This window comes from Paramormyrops kingsleyae, chromosome 12 (assembly GCF_048594095.1).
Source record: "Paramormyrops kingsleyae isolate MSU_618 chromosome 12, PKINGS_0.4, whole genome shotgun sequence".
NCBI lineage: Eukaryota > Metazoa > Chordata > Actinopteri > Osteoglossiformes > Mormyridae > Paramormyrops > Paramormyrops kingsleyae.
This window is the reverse complement of record NC_132808.1, coordinates 28,206,979-28,227,948: the sequence shown is the minus strand read 5'-3', so window position 1 is coordinate 28,227,948 and position 20,970 is coordinate 28,206,979. Positions and strand designations below refer to the sequence as shown.

At 43.6% G+C, this 20,970-nt stretch overlaps 1 protein-coding gene across 3 annotated transcripts in view; it reads right to left on the bottom strand.

The window, feature by feature from the left end:
* Nucleotides 1–19,429: 19,429 nt before the first annotated feature.
* Nucleotides 19,430–20,970, bottom strand: part of gria2b (glutamate receptor, ionotropic, AMPA 2b) — a 30,954-nt gene continuing 29,413 nt past the window's right edge. For all 3 annotated transcript variants that reach the window (XM_023791509.2, XM_023791453.2, XM_023791462.2), the window contains exon 16: nt 19,430–20,970. This exon is cut by the window's right edge and continues 386 nt beyond it. The gene's annotated coding sequence lies outside the window, so the exon portion shown is untranslated.

Sequence of the window (20,970 nt, the reverse complement as noted above, 5' to 3'; positions counted from 1 at the left end):
TTTGGTGGAATGAGGTGGCAGACCATCAATGTCATTCAGATCGACGTGCTTTGGGAGGTTCATGCTTTGCAGCACTGTTGATAGCCGTGTCAGTCAACGTATTGGGAGACATAGGCGGCCGCCTAGGGCACCATCTTCTGAGGGGGCGCCGACTTAGCCAGCCGATTTCACTTTGTCTCAGACAGGGGGTGCCGGCGGTGAAGCTGGCCTAGGGCGCCACATGGGCCTCAGCACTGCATGGTAGATCAAAAGTTGAGCTGGATAGACTGAGAGTCTTACCACGATCTAGCGGACTTGAGCAGCAATGGGGCTGAACATTATATGGAAGCTGCTGAGTACATTTCCACCAGCAATCTGCTGAGCTTTAAAAATTAATGCTTTATGAATGAGTTGAATGTCAACATGATTAAGAAAGACAAAAATAAACTGCATGTACAGTAATAGCCAACAGGGTGAACGTGATCTTGTTTTAGCTCAAAGACACTGGTGTAAACTGGCTGAATGAGGGGACATTCTATAGAGATCGGTGCCCTATTTTCGCGCGTGGATTTGGAGAGAGCAGTTAAAAAATGGCCATCTGGTAATAAAACATAGGAAGAGCAGCCATGTGAGGGATCTTCTGCGGCTGTCTGCTGTCCATCCACAGTCGCTATGAACTGCTGACCTGATTTCCATTACTGTGTCAATTTACCCACCAAAGTGTCCTGCAATGTGAAGCTGTCAAAATCAGCCGTATTAACCAGCCCTTGCTTACTGGGTGGAATTATTTACACGCAAGTCCCCCACAAATGGCCTGGACTTTCTGACCGTCTCAACAATTGTATGTTTCCCAGTCCTGAACATACAACACATTGAAATTCTGCTTTTTAAGATTCTTGCTAAGTTGATGCCACAGCCGTCTCTAATGAGCGTGAGAGGAGACCCTTGCACAGTCTGGTGAGTTCTGTTCTGTTAACATGGTTAGCAAGACGGATGTTTTAACAACATTGAATAACATTGCATCTATGTATTAAACATGTATCAAAACATAAATAATAAATACACGTTTTCCCCATGCGTTGCTTTCATTTATGGAAATACGAGCCCACTGTGACCGGTGCCTGATAAACACGCAGATTAGCGGCGTGTCCATCAATAAATGATGCTCTCACCTGCAGAATCACGTCGCAGGTGCTGCTGTTCCGGAGCTGGGGGCTTTGTGGGGCCCCCGGGGGTGTCGCTGTGTGCCGGCACACCATCCCCGTGAGCCGTATCAAACGCCCACCCAAACACCTTCCGGCGCTGTCCGCTTTAATCCCATCGGCAGCTGAAAGGTCAAGGCTTGTAGGAGCTTTAAAGGAAATCCTTCCCCTGCAAGAGGTGACATCACTGAGGTTGGTTTTTGGGTCCTTTCCAAGCCTTCAGTGCGATGCTTCGAAATAACAGCCCACGGACGCCGATCCAGCGCTTCATAAATATAACAATCCGAATATGAGCTGGTGAGGTTGAGTGATATGGATGGTTTGGCCCTTAATTACCCCTTAAGGATGCTGGTCAACCATCAAACATCATCTGTCATGTTTAGCGGAAAGGAGAAGCGCGGCGACAGACAAACCGTCCTCGATAACACCGAATGCTTTAATCTCAACACATTAGCCTCATGCCGACGTTAGAAGCTTGTTGTTTGCAGAAGGTCAATAAACATCCGCGGCATCGTCTGACATCCACAGAGATCCATAGTGAAGAGAATATACAGAAACGCAAAGAAAAAGTAAACAATTAGCAGACAAATATCCAACTGCGAGTGGCTGGAGGGGGCTCTGAGGTACGGTGATTTATTTGGGGGGGAGCTCTCATATTACCACAGCAATTAATAACCAGCTGTGTGCCTGCGAGTGCCCCAGGTAATGAGGTACAGCTGACTGGGCTAAATGTGGTCAGTGCTGGGATGGGGGGGGCAGTACAGTTTTGGGGGTGTTGGTGTGGAACCTTATGTAGGTCACAGCGTTTATTTTGTTCCTCTCAGCTGATTTTCTTAAAGGAGACCAGACTATGTCACGTGTTTGGCTAATAAAACCCCTGGGTGGGATCTTCAATGGAACAAGACCGGAAATCTATACAGTGCAGATTCCTCACGCAGGAAGCAGCAGCCGCAAACCCCCGAGGCTGTAAATCGCTCGTGAAAATGCGGGATTCGTTGCTGAATATCAGCACCTTTGTATCCCTGCCAAAGACCAAGTGAGTTACCCGCCGTGGGCCCCCAAATGCCGCCGGGGGCCCCCACACGCCGCCGCGGGCCCCCACACGCCGCCGGGGGCCCCCACACGCCGCTGCGGGCTCACGGGGCACCGGGCTCCGCCGGCCGCTTCAGTAACCTCAGTCGGGATACAAAAGGGACAAAGAAACTGCTTGCAACACCATTAAAGTGGAACTTACATGACTATAAGTGAAGGAAAATTTTGGGTGCTTAAAAAGAGATTTTCATATCAAAGAAGAAGGACAACAAGGATATCAATGCCACTGAACGTTTGAATTATTATTATTATTATTATTATTATTGTACTATTGTAGTATGAGTATCTGAGTATCTGAGTGAGATGTTTGCCCATTGAGTAAAACATTCCATGCCAGCCTGTGGGCTCAGATCAGGTCCTTCACCGTCCGCCTGTCTGGAGAAAAGGGCCTGAATGTGTGCAAATGACAGTGAGGTGCTGCGAGCACCGTGAGGGCTCTGGTGCTGGCGTGCGGAGGAGGTGTGGGAGGAGCTACGGGAGGAGGTGAAAGAGCGCACAGGCTTGCTTAATGAGGTGGACGTGTCTATTAGCGGCAGATGGCCGCGCCGCACGGGCCGGGTCGGGGGATTTCGCACATTCCGACCGGTTAGTCCTTAAATTTCCTGTCGGCTCCAGTCCATTTATCATCCGTGTCTCGCCAGCAGACTGACGAAGGCGCTGAGGGATGCGGCCGATCTCAGAACCAGAAGAGGCTCTTTACCGTTTCCGCGCACATGAGCACAGGTACCTTGGAACTTGCCTTTTTCCAGACCCCATCACGCTCTCTTTAGAGCAGCGACACACACATACTGAGGTGCGAGTAAAACAGAGGGACAGCTGTCCTCCAGCACCCCGGAACATTTTTTTTGGGGGGGGGGGGGAGTTAGGGCCTTTTGCAAGGGGCTGGCGGAGATGCAGCTACTCTGCCAAACATGGGCTTTGAACCAGCAACCTTCTGCAGCGGCCTCACCAGCTCAGCCCCACGCGGCCCTCCCCCCCCATCCTTGTGTGATTTTCTTCTGCTCTTCTTGTTCCCCTTTTCATGCATTTCACTCTGCCCCGGATACGAAGGCCTCTTTTTCGACCTGCCACTTTTCAATGAGGCTATTTTTTAATCCTTTTTCTTTCTTTTTTTTTTTAACAAAAGCCCGGTTTCACACCTGACCTACAATTTCCTCTGCAGTCCACGATCGAGTGGCACCTCCTTTCATTGGTTGAAGGCGTCCAGCACGTTATTCGCATGCAGGAACTGACCTCTTCATGTCAGCACAAGGGCGAATGCAACCCCAACCCCCCTGAGCGATACAGAGGAGAGCATTCAGAAAGGAGCTGCTCTGCCGACATCATGCATTACCCTCAAATGCTGGGGTGTGGAGGAGTTTTACCGTGGTTATTATTCACGCGCTCCCTCAGACTCCGAGGAAAAGGGCACGTTTCTGTCTGTACCGACTCTATTAGACCGGCGCTTCAAACCTTGAAGGGTTATGAGTTTGACTCCCCACCGTACGAGGTGCTGAATGTAGACGTTCAGCGATCGATCGCAAACATCATGTAGCACTCTGTAATATATCGAGAACATCAATTTGTTATGTTAAGCTCTGCACGACATTCCCCGGCATTTGCTTTGGATGTGGACAGTTTGGTCTCACACCTCTGGGGTCCTGGGGTCTGCTCCCTTCCCGTTTACGTAATTATCAACAATCGAGGCCTTCGACGTGAAAGATTAAGAAAACGAACAGAATAGCAGCCTCTCTTTGTGTTTCCCTTACTGTCACCCCTATTCAGCATGGCAGACTCTTGCTGCATATTAATACCGAAATCTTTAAGAACAGCTTATATCGACCTGCTTTGTTTGCCTTAAATCGGAGCTGCGATCGAGTCAGATTAGCGGTTTGAGCAGTTTCGCTAATCTCGCACCCCCTCAGAGTTCTGCCGCGTGCTGCCTGCTAATGACCTGTCATCTCTGTTCCAGGTTGTGCCGGTACTCTGTCGAGTCACTTACAGGGGCACCGCTTACACTTCCTGTCATCCTGTCACTGCGGAGAAAGTGCAAAATACCACGGTAATCTCCCACTAACCTCACTGTTTGATGTTTTCTGGTGTGTGAGAGTTTGGGAGGTTGGGAAGTTCATATAAATAAAAGACTGTGCAGCAAAAACCGATATTGACGCGAATAAAAAGGATCGTATACAGAGCTTATTGGAATGTACTTACTGAGTACCCACACTGAAGCCCAGGTAATCATTACTCAGATTAGGAATGGACTCATTCAGCTGAGTACCCACACTGAAGCCCAGGTAATCATTACTCAGATTAGGAATGGACTCATTCAGCTGAGTACCCACACTGAAACCCAGGTAATCATTACTCAGATTAGGAATGGACTCATTCAGCTGAGTACCCACACTGAAGCCCAGGTAATCATTACTCAGATTAGGAATGGACTCATTCAGCTGAGTACCCACACTGAAGCCCAGGTAATCATTACTCAGATTAGGAATGGACTCATTCAGCTGAGTACCCACACTGAAACCCAGGTAATCATTACTCAGATTAGGAATGGACTCATTCAGCTGAGTACCCACACTGAAGCCCAGGTAATCATTACTCAGATTAGGAATGGACTCATTCAGCTGAGTACCCACACTGAAGCCCAGGTAATCATTACTCAGATTAGGAATGGACTCATTCAGCTGAGTACCCCATGATGGACAGTGACTCTGCCTCCCCCTCCCTCACCAAATTATCACAAAAGGGACATTCAGGCCTGTCGGCTTTTTTGAAGCCGGCTGCCAAGAGGGAAAAAAAAATGAGGCAGGAGAGGGAAATCTAGCAAGCGTGAAAATGATTGGCTCGTGGTTATTAAATGAGACGCACAAGGTGCCGTTTCGCTGCCTGTCCCTGTGACCTGACAGCTTGGTCACCGGGGCTAATCAGTTAGCCATTCTCACCAGGAAAACCTTCACCCCTGGTGAACTGAATTTAAAAAGTTTACTGCTTCGGGGGGGCAAAGAATTCATTTCGAACATTTAAATTTGTTATATTTAAAAAAAAAAAAAAATCAGAAGGTAGGCTTTCAAAATGAAGGCATCATGAAATGCTTGTTTGTGAGAGGCTCCAAGGCCACATGCCCAGCTCATGGAGCAGAAGAAGGTATCACAGAACCTCCTACTTCTGTGTGTGTGTCACGACTCGGGAAGGAGGGAGGCGAAGGCAGGCATGGGGGAAAAACTAAGGGGCTTTATTCCAACGAAACACAATACAAAAGGGCAAAAGGAAACAGACCACGAGGGGTCAAAACAAGGCTGGGAGAGCAGGGGAGGAACTCGGGGGCGCAGGGTAACCGGAGGGGTACCTCAGGACGAGGAGGCACTATATACACCACAGATGAGGGAGCAGACGAGAGGCACCTGGGATCATCCACACGAGGGCTGAAATGAGAGGCAGGTTTAAATGAGGAAGAGGTGTGGCTCATTAGCACCACACCGCGGAGAGCACAGGGGATAAAAGGCATGTAGGGCGTGACAGTATGGTCACGTCCTACACGTCTACACGTCCTACACGTCTACACGTCTACTACACGGCATGCTCCGTCTTCCCGCCTCCTCCATCCAGATATCGATGGAAATGAGCAAGTAGCCTGAAGCTTTCTGAAGCTACTAGACACCTCACATTTAACATAAAACGGGAAGCTGACAACAGCACAATCCAGCAGCCATTCAACACACAGCACTCTTTTTACCGTGTCCTTACTCCGGGAAAAATAGCTTAAGTGTTAATAGTAAACCACTGGTAAAGATTGTTCTGGTTTTGCCTCAAAAAACTGTACTTTGAAGGTCAGATATCAATGCATATTGCCTTTTAAAAATTGTGATAACTAAGAGCGTTATGTTGTGCAGTGCATGTAAATCTATCTACAGTCGCATCCAATCCTCCCGTAAATCCTCCTACTACAGCCATTAATGAAGTTACGTTTGTAATGTGCTGTTTGTCTCACTTGTAAGTCGCTTTGGGCAAAAACGTCTGTCAAATAAAATGAAATATAAATTTAGGATTTCTACCCCACAGAGATCAAGTCCCTGTAAAATCCGTCCATGATTTTAACGAACACCAACTGCTGTGGATTACATGGGTGTCAAGTCTAACGTTTTACCCGTGTGTCTCCCGGAGCTTTGTCTTTTGTCTGTCTCATGGCCACGAGATGTAAATCTCAGCGATTGTTATGCATTTAAACCAAACAGAAAAGGTTACTTCAGCATCAGTAGTGACCTACTGCATTCAATTCCAGGTTATAAACGAATGCTTCGGGGAGGGGGGTCTCTGCAGCGACTCCGGGGGAGTAAAGTAGTTTTACAACACTTTGCTGTCAGTTGCGCCCAAAATGGCTGAAAGAAGTCAACCAGATGCGAAACGCCCCCGACAATATTAGCAGAACCTCTGGCGGTGAGGGGAAGAGCTAACCGAAGCATTAGCTTCAATAACCGCTAATCTGCTATCTCCAAAGATTAATTTGATAACGCTAAACCGATAAACAACTAAAAAATTTTGGAGAAGCTAATGATAACCACTACCCACTAACTTTTATCATAAGAATTTAGCTTCGCTTTGGTTTTGGGCTCTGAAACCCTTTAAAACAAACCTAGAGAGGTAAAAATTCTATACTGTTAAGCAATTTAGTTCCGCAGAACTGGAGTGATTACTTTAGGATTTACCCAGCTGGGGATCACTGGATTCTGTAGAGTCTCCTGAATAAATTTTCTTTCAATGATATAAGTGATTTTGTCAGAGCAGTCCTATTCCCCGACTGGCTCATGCTGACATTTTGCCCTCAGTGAAGCTGCTTGCGGACTACAAACATGGTGGCATTTACCCAGAACAACGAAGGAGGGTCTCAGCTTTTTATTGGTCTAAAGCTGTGTCAATCAGAACTGGAAAATGAAAGAAAATAACCACGGGCCGAAGCAGGATTTCTTGCTTAGCCAGATAACTTGTCATATTTAAGGTAGTTTGGGGTAAATGCTGTGGGAGACCCCTGGCCCCCAGTCAGTAAAATGAACTGTGGGAGACCCCTGCCTCCGGTCAGCAAAATATACCATAGGGCCTGGGGGGAGGGGGCACCAAATCTTCCCAAGTTACACGTCGTTCCAAATGCATCATTCGATGGAGCACTAGTACAGCAAGACCCTCCAAATACTCACATTAACATTCAAATTAAGGACAAAAGCCCAACCTGCTGTTTGATGGTCTGGAGTCTGATTTTAGAAGCTGCCTAGCCAAAGAGAGCAAACGTTATCGGAGAGGACATTGTCCAGTCGTCCAGGAGCGTCATGCAGATCAGTGGAGCCGTGATACTCCAGCTGCGATGCTGTTTATACCTCTGCCTGCGCTTTGATATGCCAGCTGAACCTTCACAGCACAGACACTCTCCTGATGCCCCGGTGAAAAGTGGAAGATCAGAGCCGGATGTGTCATTGTATGCGGCTCGGCCATCAGGATATAAAGGTTATCTCTGTTAATTTCACCTGTGCATCAATGACTGCCTACATAGGATTCTACTAAACAACAGGGACGCAGAATTTATTAGAAATATTCATTAACTGCACATGCAACTTACGGAATAATCACATACTACTAATCACTAGATCTGAAGGTTCTTAGCATTCTAAGGGGTGAAAGTCATGCTGCTGTCGCTGGATTTCAGTCTAAAAGAGGCTCAAGTGACGATTATCGGCAATATATGCAAGACTTTCGACACCCAGATAAGTGAGAAGATTCCCGTTGGAGAGCTTGTAGCATGACAGAAGGGTGCAGAATGACACGCAGTGCAGATCTGATGTGCGCACGGTGACACAGGCACTGGAGACATCAACCGGACTAAGCTATACCCCCAGTAAACTGTGGGTTACGATTAACACTCCCAGTGTGAAGATAACCCAACCGTTTTTGTGGTGCTTGGATCCATCAGCCATCCTGGGTGAAAATAGAGTCCGTTGGTAGACATAAATGTTCACGCTATGGAAATATTTTCTTTCATGAGATTTTGATACCTACATTTTCTCTTAGCCCATCCAGTCATACTCCTGAACCACTCGCATCAGGTTAAACAGAAGTTAAATTTACGATTTGACAATATTTACTGCCTAGTTTACCGTTGCCCCCCATAGATAGTCTTGTGGCCCATTCAGCAATTCGGATCTGGAGCCGAGCCTGTCCCTATGACCTGCTACAACACGCAAGCTCTGGAACACAAGAGTTAATGGTACATTTAAGCTATAGCAGCCGCCATGACGGGGCACGGGTACGTTGAGGTGACATTTCTGTAAGTCACTAACTTACACCAGGACCATGGGGCAAATTTGGAAACTGTCCTGGAAACAGCTTCAGCAAAGCCCTTGAAAGCAGTAGGGAGATCAAACCAAGGGACCCCCCCCCCCCACTACGGAGAAACTCCCGTCGCAGGTTTAGGTAAACGAAGAGGGGTGACTCATACCGTATACCATATCCCCGCTCTCTAATTAGATTCAGCTCAAACAAAATAGTAGAAATTACTAATTAATTCAGATTCATCAGTCATTTGGCTACTTAATTGTTTAAAGGCTAGAAAACCAAGCTAGTGGTTACTAAAGAATGTTATCATCAATTAATCATTAAAGGAACATGATAAAGGGATATGAATGAAAATCACTTTTGTGAGGTACTATGAGACATTATTACCGGTACAAACCAGCCTACAAACTTACCTCTGAAGGGCTGATAGAAATTCTGAGATGTGGCAGAAGATCGAAAAATCAACCAGCAGCACAATCATTTATGCCGCGTACAACAGGGTCCCCAGAAGAAACGTTTCAAAAGCGGCGTCTGTCCGCACTGCGAGCCAGGCTTAGTGATTGCTTAGGGCAGCAGCGCCTTTTGCACACAGCTGAATATCGGCTTTATTTTTACACACACTGACATGCTCACCCCGTTATCCAAGGTCTCCTCAAATCGGGGGGGGGGGGCTAGAGATTTTGGGCCCCAGGAAACCATATCATATTGGACCCTCAACTGGGTCTGGAAAATTCTGAGGGGGGTTCAGACTTCTCATTTTAATTCCTGGCTACGTGTCTGGTTGGGATCAAACAAATATTGGGGGGGGGAGGGGGTTCATAATTGTATTTTTACTAACTTCTGATGAGGTCTCTCATGGGTCTTAAAACTGAACCATTGCATCGAGTTTCCCGTTTCCTGGGCAGTGTTTGGTGTTTCTTTATTTAATGAGCTATGCCAGAGAACATTGGGATATTTGAGGTAGAATCTGATTTTTCTCTTATTCATGTGTATAGCTTAAGCTGGGATATGACTGTAGGTCCATTCTGAGCATGACTCATCAATGACTGATGTAATGTGCGTGATTTATGGAGGGTATTTGTGATGAAATTTTATATTGAATACATAGTGTACTCAAACAGACTCAAGCCGTTTCTCTGCACCACAGCAACGAAGTGAAGTTCTTTGTCCGGAAATGGACAGCTTCCTTTATGCTATAGAATTTTTTTTTTACAGCAAACACTAATTATCCGCCTTTCGATATCAGTTAGGATGTTTATGTTTGATATTAAACACTGACAAATCAATGAGAGCAAAATCTATTTTCATTCATGTCACCAAAATGTCACACCGAAGAAGACTCTTCGATTTAATCACTGTAATATTGCCACAGTCTCGTTCCATTAAACAATAAAGTGATAGCGGTGGAATGGATCATTTCACACCGGTCTGCTAATACTTCTTGATAAGTGACTCCTTTCTTTTTAGAGGAACCCCTTAATAAGCAGTTAATTCTGAGCCCTGCAGACCTACAGTACAGCTCACAGTGGCATTTTTGATTCCAGCCATTGCTTTGTGCTGTAATTAGGTGGCAGACATTGTCTCCGTATTCAGAAAGAAAATATCAGAGCCCATTTGCAGGTCGTTCCCAAGGGGCCACAGGTGACTCCCAGATCGATAATGACTCCCCTCCTGTTGTCATGCTCATTCTCACCCACCATGGCGTTAAAAAGCTTGCAGCCTCCCACTGGGAGCTGAGCCAGTCTGAGGTATCAAGAGATACACAAATATTATTAAGGGAAAAGCTTTAAGTCCGTGGATGTGAACATCTACAGAAGCAATAGGGCCTAAGTTTAACTACTAAACCGATAAGACAGATTAATAAATATTTCTTAAGCGATTTCGGTGATTGTTCATTTGGTCTTGTGCCCTTTTAAAATCTAAAATAAATGTCCCATCTATATGGAACCAGCACACTGCAAATAAGTACACATAAGGATAAGTAGGTATAGAAAATGGATGGATGGATGGATGGATGGATGGATGGATATATGGATAATCCTGACCAGTACTTTCATTATATGAAAAAGGACATGATTTAAAAAATATGTGGTCCTGACAATCAGAGTAAATCAGAATGAAACATTACATGTCTGAATGCTTTGCAGATTATATTCATATGCAGCATCTCTCTGCCCACATAATGGCTTTATTCTGTGTAACTCCTGCAGTCATTAAAATCTTGATAAATCCTCCCTCCCAGAAAATATGACAGAAGCTAACTGACTGTATCTCAGCGCCTGCACTGTGCTGCAGGGTCAGAGTCAGCGTTATTGCACAGGCACTGGGAACAGCACTCAGCTGTCCGTGCCTGCTGAACAAACATGGCAACTCACAGAGAAATTGCCGGAAAAATGCACCTCAGAAAACGGTCCACAGGCCACAGCGTAACAGTGACATTTTAAAGTGTTCTGTTACGGCGATTAGCAAGTCACAAGAACACTCCATATTTAAAAAACTGACATTAACTGCCCTCTAGTTGATTCATTGGTTATTTTTTAATTGGTGTTTGGTCCTTGCGATATTTCAGCTTCTCGCACTAAATTGCAGGCAGCTCATTGGGCCTCCATCTCGCTAGATCCTGCACCAGCTCGTTATGCTAATTGCTAGGCAGATTTGTCTCGGCAGCAGATTAATAATTGATTAATTGCCCGATATAAGATAGTGCAGATCTGGTTTGCTAGCCTCCATTAATTTTAAATTAATCACTACCGGGACCACATGGAACAAAGCCGGTTTGGAAAGGTGACGATGATGTGATGTGAACAGAAATGACTGATGTGATGTGGATGTGATGTGGTCTAACAGAAGGACCCAGGATGGATGGGTGCTCAGCCCCACAAAGAGGACTCTGAATCAGAGCCACATTAATACATATTGACACATATTCAGTTGTTTCCAGCCACACTGTTTACCCCCCCTCAAACCACGCATGTCTCTGTTGGCCAAAAATAGCCACTACACTAAATATTAAATTAACACAGCATTTGCTAAATAGTCCTTATTTAGGAGATGGTAAAGCAGCATGTTCTGTTCACCAACTACGATCTTCTTAATCTACTCAGTACGTATTGAGTTTGTGAAACATCTGAGGAGATCAGGGGGCCCAACTTTCTGAGACGGGCCCCTGAGACCGAAACCCGCCCCTGGCTGTGTCCCTGGGACACCCTGTAGCACTAGACTGTTCTCCTCTGCGATGCTCATCCATGATGTCCTGCTTTTCCAGTCTCCTCCTCCACACGTGAAGCTTCTTGAGAACATCCTCCTTCCTACTGTCTCCCTTCAGTGATTAATAACGTCTTTGTTTTTCTAACCTTTAAGACGCTTCCTACGTGGGCTAAGTGTTGACAAAACATAGAGGCCATTACAACCCCAAAGCACAAGGCCAGCTCAAACATAAAGACATATATCTGAGACACACACTTCACTCCAAACACCGCACTGTTTTCTAAAAGACACTTTGCCTGCTACAGCTTCCACGTGCTACAGTGTCTGTAAAATCAACTGGAAAATTCACACTGTCTCCCAAGTCTGATGTAAGAGATAAAAGGGAATGGAAGACGTGATGCAGAACAAAGGACTGGGGATCCAAGGAACCAGAGGAGCGGCAGGTAATTCCTGAGGTGACGCTGGGAAGAGGACGAAGACAGAGCCGAACTCCACAGGCCTCTGGTTCAAATCAGCCCTCTGTGGCACTTCAGGGCGGGTTAATTCCCTGTCCTCAATGCTGTCATGCGTTTCCTGTCATTGATGTTGTGCCGTGGCTCCAGGATGGCCGTTATTTCTATACATGGCTTAGATGACAATAAACTTCACTTGACTTTAGCTTTAGCTGTTAGCATTAACATATAAATACCCCAGAAGGCAGAGCATATAAGCATAAAAAAAGCTGAGTGATTTTCCAAGCATAATGATGACTGATATTCTATATTCATTTTATTTCTATAAAGTGTGTAATAAGCACACCCAACCCAGAATGTGCCACAGCCAGGGACTCTAAGCGGGACCCTCACCCAGGTAGGCTGGATGGATGGATGGATATTATAAACCAGTTATTATGGATGAAAAAATTACATTCACTTATAAGTGAAAAACATTGTGATTGAAGACGCTACTCCAGTTTCTTTGTTCCATGAAGACCAAGAAAAAAAATTAGATTTAATTAAACTTCATTTAAGGATCATTAGCATCAAGGCTTCATTTGGCCACTGCGACATCATCAATACTGTTTCTAAACTCATTAAACATTTGAAAAGCTAGATTTGGATCATATACGAATTTTATGTAACTGTGGAGCTTTTTTTCTGTTTTCATGATTTCTTTGTATCTATTTACTGCAGGAAATGGTCCAAAAACCTGTGCACACATGGCTGTAATGTTCAGTGTGTACAGGCTTTTAGAATAATTCACACCCCCCTGTTAATGCTCATAAGTCTGCTTCCATGCCCCCACCAGTTGGGCGGTTTACTGTTTTTCTTTTGTCTGTTTTAATGCCCGTGTCTTAGAATGTAATGTTCGTGTTGTTCATGTTTCTATATTCATATTCTCTTTATTACTTTCTCATTCGCACTATGACAGACAGGAACAATATTTCGCCTGACTTTGCACTTCATATATGTGCAGAGATGGAAAGTTCTGTTTCAGAAAGTACAAATCCAGACCAAGATTTTGTTTCAACCAACCAGCTGTGTATAAAGAGTCACAATCTCAGAGTACTCAGCTGGTTGGTTGAAACAAAATCTTGGTCTGGATTTATACTTTCTGAACCTGAACTTTCACATATGATGTGTGAAGCTCACAATGAAGGTACCTTGACTTACACTCACCTAAAGGATTATTAGGAACACCATACTAATACGGTGTTTGACCCCCTTTCGCCTTCAGAACTGCCTTAATTCTATGTGGCATTGATTCAACAAGCTGCTGAAAGCATTCTTTAGAAATGTTGGCCCATATTGATAGGATAGCATCTTGCAGTTGATGGAGATTTGTGGGATGCACATCCAGGGCACGAAGCTCCCGTTCCACCACATCCCAAAGATGCTCTATTGGGTTGAGATCTGGTGACTGTGGGGGCCATTTTAGTACAGTGAACTCATTGTCATGTTCAAGAAACCAATTTGAAATGATTCAAGCTTTGTGACATGGTGCATTATCCTGCTGGAAGTAGCCATCAGAGGATGGGCACATGGTGGTCATAAAGGGATGGACATGGTCAGAAACAATGCTCAGGTAGGCCGTGGCAATTAAAACGATGCCCAATTGGCACTAAGGGGCCTAAAGTGTGCCAAGAAAATATCCCCCACACCATTACACCACCACCACCAGCCTGCACAGTGGTAACAAGGCATGATGGATCCATGTTCTCATTCTGTTTACGCCAAATTCTGACTCTACCATTTGAATGTCTCAACAGAAATCGAGACTCATCAGACCAGGCAACATTTTTCCAGTCTTCAACTGTCCAATTTTGGTGAGCTCGTGCAAATTGTAGCCTCTTTTTCCTATTTGTAGTGGAGATGAGTGGTACCCGGTGGGGTCTTCTGCTGTTGTAGCCCATCCGCCTCAAGGTTGTGCGTGTTGTGGCTTCACAAATGCTTTGCTGCATACCTCGGTTGTAACGAGTGGTTATTTCAGTCAAAGTTGCTCTTCTATCAGCTTGAATCAGTCGGCCCATTCTCCTCTGACCTCTAGCATCAACAAGGCATTTTCGCCCACAGGACTGCCACATACTGGATGTTTTTCCCTTTGCACACCATTCTTTGTAAACCCTAGAAATGGTTGTGCGTGAAAATCCCAGTAACTGAGCAGATTGTGAAATACTCAGACCGGCCCGTCTGGCACCAACAACCATGCCACGCTCAAAATTGCTTAAATCACCTTTCTTTCCCATTCTGACATTCAGTTTGGAGTTCAGGAGATTGTCTTGACCAGGATCACACCCCTAAATGCATTGAAGCTACTGCCATGTGATTGGTTGATTAGATAATTGCATTAATGAGAAATTGAACAGGTGTTCCTAATAATCCTTTAGGTGAGTGTATTAGGCCCTGCAGGAGCAGAAGCAAACTGACCTTCCCACTGATAGCAGCAGGGTGTCAGCTGGTTGTGCATGCAGGGCACAATGACACATTGCAGAGCGCGCGGACACACTGCAGAGCACACTGACAAACTGCAGAGCACACTGACACACTTCAGAGCACACTGCAGAGCGCACTGACACACTGCAGAGCACGCTGACACACTGCAGAGCACACTGACACACTGCCTAAGCCTGGTCACAGACCATTCTCCTAAACCATTTAACTCTGTAATAATTCATAGGCTCACAGAAAACTAAAAAACATATGCTATTTTAAACACATCCGTGTTTCCTGGGGCTGTCATTTCATTGTAACTGGATTCTGCACCTTAAAAAGCTAAAGCTCTCATTTTGAAATCAATGTTACCTTCGTGAAACTGTATTATTTGTGACACACCATCCCAGTAGCTGATTGAAGTTTCCATGGCAACTAAAATATTCTAGCTTTCGCCAACAAGAGGGTTCAGATCATTTAATTCATTTCCACTTTAGTAAAGACATGATCCTTGATATTGTGTCATATCTTTCTATTTCCAAATAACTATTACTGCCATTCAGTGCGTTTCATTGTAACACATTAAGGAAGTAAATTAAAGTGCAAATTGTACAGTGCTTTTCATATTCTTTGGAAAGTTCTTTTTTGCTCCTTTCAACTGCCATATTGTTCCACTTGTGCATCACAATATGCATCGATTTTGTTAAGAAATGTAAGGGAAGCCAGGTTGAGAAAAACAGCACTTGTTGTCAGCATAAATGATTGTATGTCATTTTCAGGTCAGCATACCGTAGACGAAGCGGTATAACGCATTTTGGCTGTAATAAACTCAGCTTGCGTCATTCTCTTCGTGTTGCTCAGTGCCGACGTCTTGTTTCGGTAGCAGAGCAGTGCCGCTGTTTTCATAACGGTCGGCGTCACTTTAGAAAGCAGCTGTGCTGCTTTTCAGACTGTAACCAGGTCGCTGCAGTGAGCTCTCAGTTCTGCAGTGAGCTCTCTGGTCTGCAGTGAGCTTGAATGAGCGTGGAGGACAGATAAACACAAGATGAAAACGACAGAGAGACTCACACACGCCATCTTAGCGTGTCCCTGACAAGCACGTCGGCAAGATGCAGTCATGTGTGTTTTTTTTTTATTTCACTTGGAGGGGTTTGGAGGGGTGACCAGACACCAAGCATCTCCTGTCTGGTGCTTCCAGCACAGACCATCCACCTGACTTTAACATCCCATAATTAACCTCTAGGTGAAATGGGAAATGTCCGTCTCAGGAATTGCTCGATCAGCGCATGGCCTGAATGTGGGATTATCCCCAAGGACCCGAGGCCGGTCTCTGCGTGTGCGGTAATCTTTAGCGGGTGTGACATTCATTAACACTCGCAGACCGAAAACGTCCCCCACCCAGGTGCCAGATCTCATTCCTGGTGGGTCAAACAGCATGCAAACTCGCGCTAAATGTGTAATCGGCAATCATACTGAGTCATGGTACCAAAAATACTCCTGCAAGTTATGCATAAGGTGCTTTGCCTTGACTTTCTCCCTCAAACAATCCCCACTAAAGTATATAAATATACTTAATATAAATAAAACCCAATCACCTACATTCATATATATATATATATATATATAACATTTTTATTCTTTGTGCAGGGACTGTGCAAAAAATGTATCACCAAAAAGATTGTCAACAACAAAAACAACAAGAGCATTAATAATACAGTTTACTGCACTCAGAGGCTTCTGGACAGTGTCTCACAGCACTGACCCTGGCTTTCAGTGCCAGCTGCATGGTACTGATGATGGAAGCCCCACATGTTAACCTGTGCTGCTGGGATTCCCTTTTTCCATCTTTATGTGCCTTGGCTGGTAATAAGCGGCGGCATCTTGAGACAAATAAAGCCGACCGATGCGGAAATTAAAATACCCCCACATCCTCTAATCGCTTGCTCTGGACTGGGTCACAGAAGGCTTGGAGCCTGTCCTAGGCAGCACAGGGCAAATGGGGGGGGGGGGCGGGGGGCACCAGTCCAGCCAAATAGCCTGACTGCATGTTCCTGACCCGAGAGAGGAAAGCGGAGCGGCAGGACGAGGCCAGTGTGACACAGGGAGAACTCCACACACACAAAGGTGGGATTCGAACCCCCGACCCTGGAGGTGTCATGTTATAGCGCCACCTACTGGGTCACTGCGAAAATACATGCAGCATTAATTCTAAAGCAGAAGGTCCATGGGTTTAAATTGAATGATCCCAGAGTGGGTGTATGATAGAAGACACTAATGCTAAACCCCCTAATAATTCAAATAATTAAGTACTTGCCTTGTTCAGGAGGACATTAATTAGTCACATCATATGGCTGGTTGCTGTTTTTGCCTTGGTTATAAGCAACCTGTGGATATGTGTCCATGCGAGCAGTGATGACGCATCATGGTCAAAAGCTTTAAAATCGCATTCAGTGGAAGTTTTAAAGTGTACAAATATCCAGCCTCATCAATGTCAACACACAAGTAAATCATTTTAAGAAATATGAATTATGAGCATACAGTGAATCACAAAACCTCAGAACTGTAAGAATCTTAACAAAATAATAATTTGAATGTCGGCTGCTCACCACGACTACCCTGTCCATCCATCCATCCATCCATCTTCCATCCATCCATCCATCTATCCATCCATCCATCCATCTTCCAAATACTCATCACCAAACAACAAGGAATTTATTTTATTTACAGTTTTCATTAGAGCTGAAGCCTTATACCTCAAAGGAGATGGTCGGTTGTGCATCAGTTTTTTGATGACAAAAAGAGGCTAGTTACAGTGTGAGAGGCAGCAAGATGGATCACTGCAGAGATCTGAGACGGTTCACTGGACAATCTCAAGTGTCAAGCAAGTAACTGCTATGAATGTAAGCAGACAGCCTACGGAGAATATTTAATCATGTCATCAGCATCACCTCAGGTCAAGGGAACGACATGGAGATGATTTTTTGAACAGCTGAACTTGTACAATCTATGTGTTTGACATTGCAGTACAGACAGGATAAAGCAGACATGATGTGAACTGAAATTCTCCTCTAGCCGAAGAATGATTAGCAAAACGGCACAGAATGAAATGTCACCACTGACAGCATCATCGGTCACTAGGACAGAAATAAACAATCGGCATTAGTGTAGGGCGTTGGCATCGAACTATAAGGAGCAAACATTATTTTTCTCAGCCTGAAGAGAGGAATCCTTTCATGAATTCCATTCTCATGAATGCACAATAATTATTGTAATCTTGCTTTCATGCAGAAAGAAGAGAGGCACCATTTTAACCCAACAGCTGAGAAAGTAAAAGGAAACACTTTGCAGAAATGTTCTCAGTGACATTTGCTTGGGGGATTAATGGCGTTTCTCTACCTCTTGGCTGTTCAGTAGCATGTGGAGTGTTAAACAATTAACAGGAATTTGAAGCACCCTAAGTCTGAAAGAAAATGTTTTTCCAGATATTTCCAAGACTTCAGGCCAACTGATAACAATTTGTTCACACGGAGACTGCCCAGGAAACACAGGGTCTCCGAGCGTTAATGCCCAAAAGCTGCCAGCTCCCATTTGTATGAAAGCATTTCTTCTGGTAGAATATTTGTTTCATCATCCAATTATTTGTATCCTGCCCTTCGTAGTAAACATATCATCTGTATCTAGTAGCAGAAGATCAACAATCAGGAAAAGAAAACTCAGAAGAGCTTCTATTGCAATATTTGGACTCACATAATATTTTATTAGAAATACATAGAAAAGATGCAGAATCACAGAGCAACGGAATGTATCGCCGGATCATTTAGCCACAAAACTGTGCATGTAGTGCGGATGAGGGCTTCCGTTGTCTTAAAGTGACGTGATTATCTCTCGGTAGACAAGGTTCTCACCCCGGAGGTGAGTAAGATACAGACCAGGAAACATCTTATTCTACACAGAAAGAGAAGCTTGGCAAAGGCAGAACAAACAGTTCCATTAATCAGCCAATGGAAGGCAGAGGGTGGCATTGCTACAGTGTCAATCTACATTCAGATGAAAATGTAGCTATTTGTAGCTGTGGTCCTTTAATTAGTGACAGCAGCATCTGATTGGATGGGAGCAGAACAAGTGAAAATGCGGGAGAATTACTCTAAAATTAGTTTAAACTTTTTGCATTTTGGCGTTTTTGTTACAGATGATTATTTTGTGGCTTTCAGCTGTTTCCGTTGTAATTACATACGAGTTAAAGGTTTGCTGAAGAAAACACTCACAGCCACAATCTCATACAGATACACTAAACATCATATCTTACACTTAAAGACATATTATAGTCAATCTGTTCATATAAATAACGTGGCTATATCGATAATATCCTGGGTTCACCTCTTAACATTGATTCCAGTATAATTATAGCTTCTATCTTATCTTAACTGATTATAGATTTTAGTTTTATCTTAATTGAACAACTGGAGGCGCAAATGGTATAAAATCCATTTTTGCATCTGGAGAACGTTTGGTATTCATGTAGTCAATGAAAAACACCAAAATCGCCTCAATCAGCATGTATGTATGTGCAGATCAAAGTATGTACTCATCCGGTTGATTTTAATACACTGCAAACTGTTAAAATGTGAGAAAGGTTACAGTGTGTTTTGGGTGTTTATCAATAGCCAGGAAATGAAAAAGGTGGTATGCAAAATAAGTACAAAATAGGGATGATAAAAAGAAAGAACATAATAGTGATATTTTCATTGCATTTTATTCAGAAAGAGTCCCCAAAAATAAACCACACGTATCACAGATTTCATTTACAATATTTCAGGAATTGCTCTGAATTTCAGTCAAACACCTGTTTGTAATTTATAACGAGACAGTAAACGCTAAAATTAGTACGTTTATGCCGCCCTTCGTATATCTGCAATTCAGTCATGTGGTTTATTTACTGTAGATACAAAATGATTATGTAAGTCCTAAACAGCCTTTTAAAAGCGTTAAGTGACCTTGACTGTTTTTAAAACTCAAGACATAATTAAAGAAGTACGTTTCACAAATTTAGAAATATCTAAGCGTTTTATTTTTCCATTCCAGGTTGAAATAGCCGTCTGTGTCCATCTCTATCCATTCATTTAAACTTCCGATAACAGCAACATAATAGCGCCATTACTGGTCAAACAGATACAAAAACAAGCCGGGAGAGTTTGTCCTCAAAGTGATAGTATATTTAAAACACTTCCTGTTTGTGGTACCAAGAACCATATCCATCATATATATAATGTCAAATCAGAGAATGAGGCTGTGTGTGTGTGTGTGTGTATATATATATATATATATATATATATATATATATATATATATATATATATATATATATATATATGCTTCAATGTAGTCGTATATGATGTCTACATATACTAAAAATAGGGAATATTTAAACTATGTTCACTTGGATGGTGGTGACAGATATCTTTCGACCTAAACCTCTGGATGTAAATTTATATGCCTTATCTGGCATCTTGGAACAAGCTTTGAGCTGTTATTTTAATCCGTTTGCCTTATTCAAAAAGAGATCGTGCCCATTTGTGTTCCCCTGCATTTACACACAAATTGCTGTTAGATTACAGTTTGTGAAGCTGTTACCCTGATCTTTGCCCAGAAAATTGAAATATAAGGACAACACACCTCACACTTCCTAAAAACTAACGAAATAAAAGAAAAGGTTATAACAGCATCACAATATAAAGAACTTACACTTTTACAAATAAAACCATGAGAAAAGAACTTATTTCAAATGTCAAGCATTGAGTACCTCTTATATCAACACCATATGTTAAAGAATAAGATACACAGGAAGATTATAACAGGAATAAATTACACGATTTAAACATTATACCTCAATTAGCATGAACATATTTGGAATAATACCAATATGAATTTGGTAAAACCTAAAGCCTTTTTTACATCCTCACAGATCATATAGTCAACTAATATGGAAGCAAGTTTATTTAAAAGCCGTTCTGTTTGTGAAAATACATAAAAATATTTTTGGGTATTTTTATTTGAATTTTCTTAGAAAAAAGAAAAAAAACACATCTCGATGCAAATGAAGTCAAGTGTGCTTAAGTCAGTATGGGTCCTGGATTAAACGACGATGGCCACGCAAAAAAATGGACGCACTGCCTCGACAATGATTTTTTTTCAGCTGAGACTCATGGTGCTTCCAACAACAGCTGTGCATGTCGATTGGAGTAGACAGAAAAGGCGGGACGATGTCATCAGCTGTG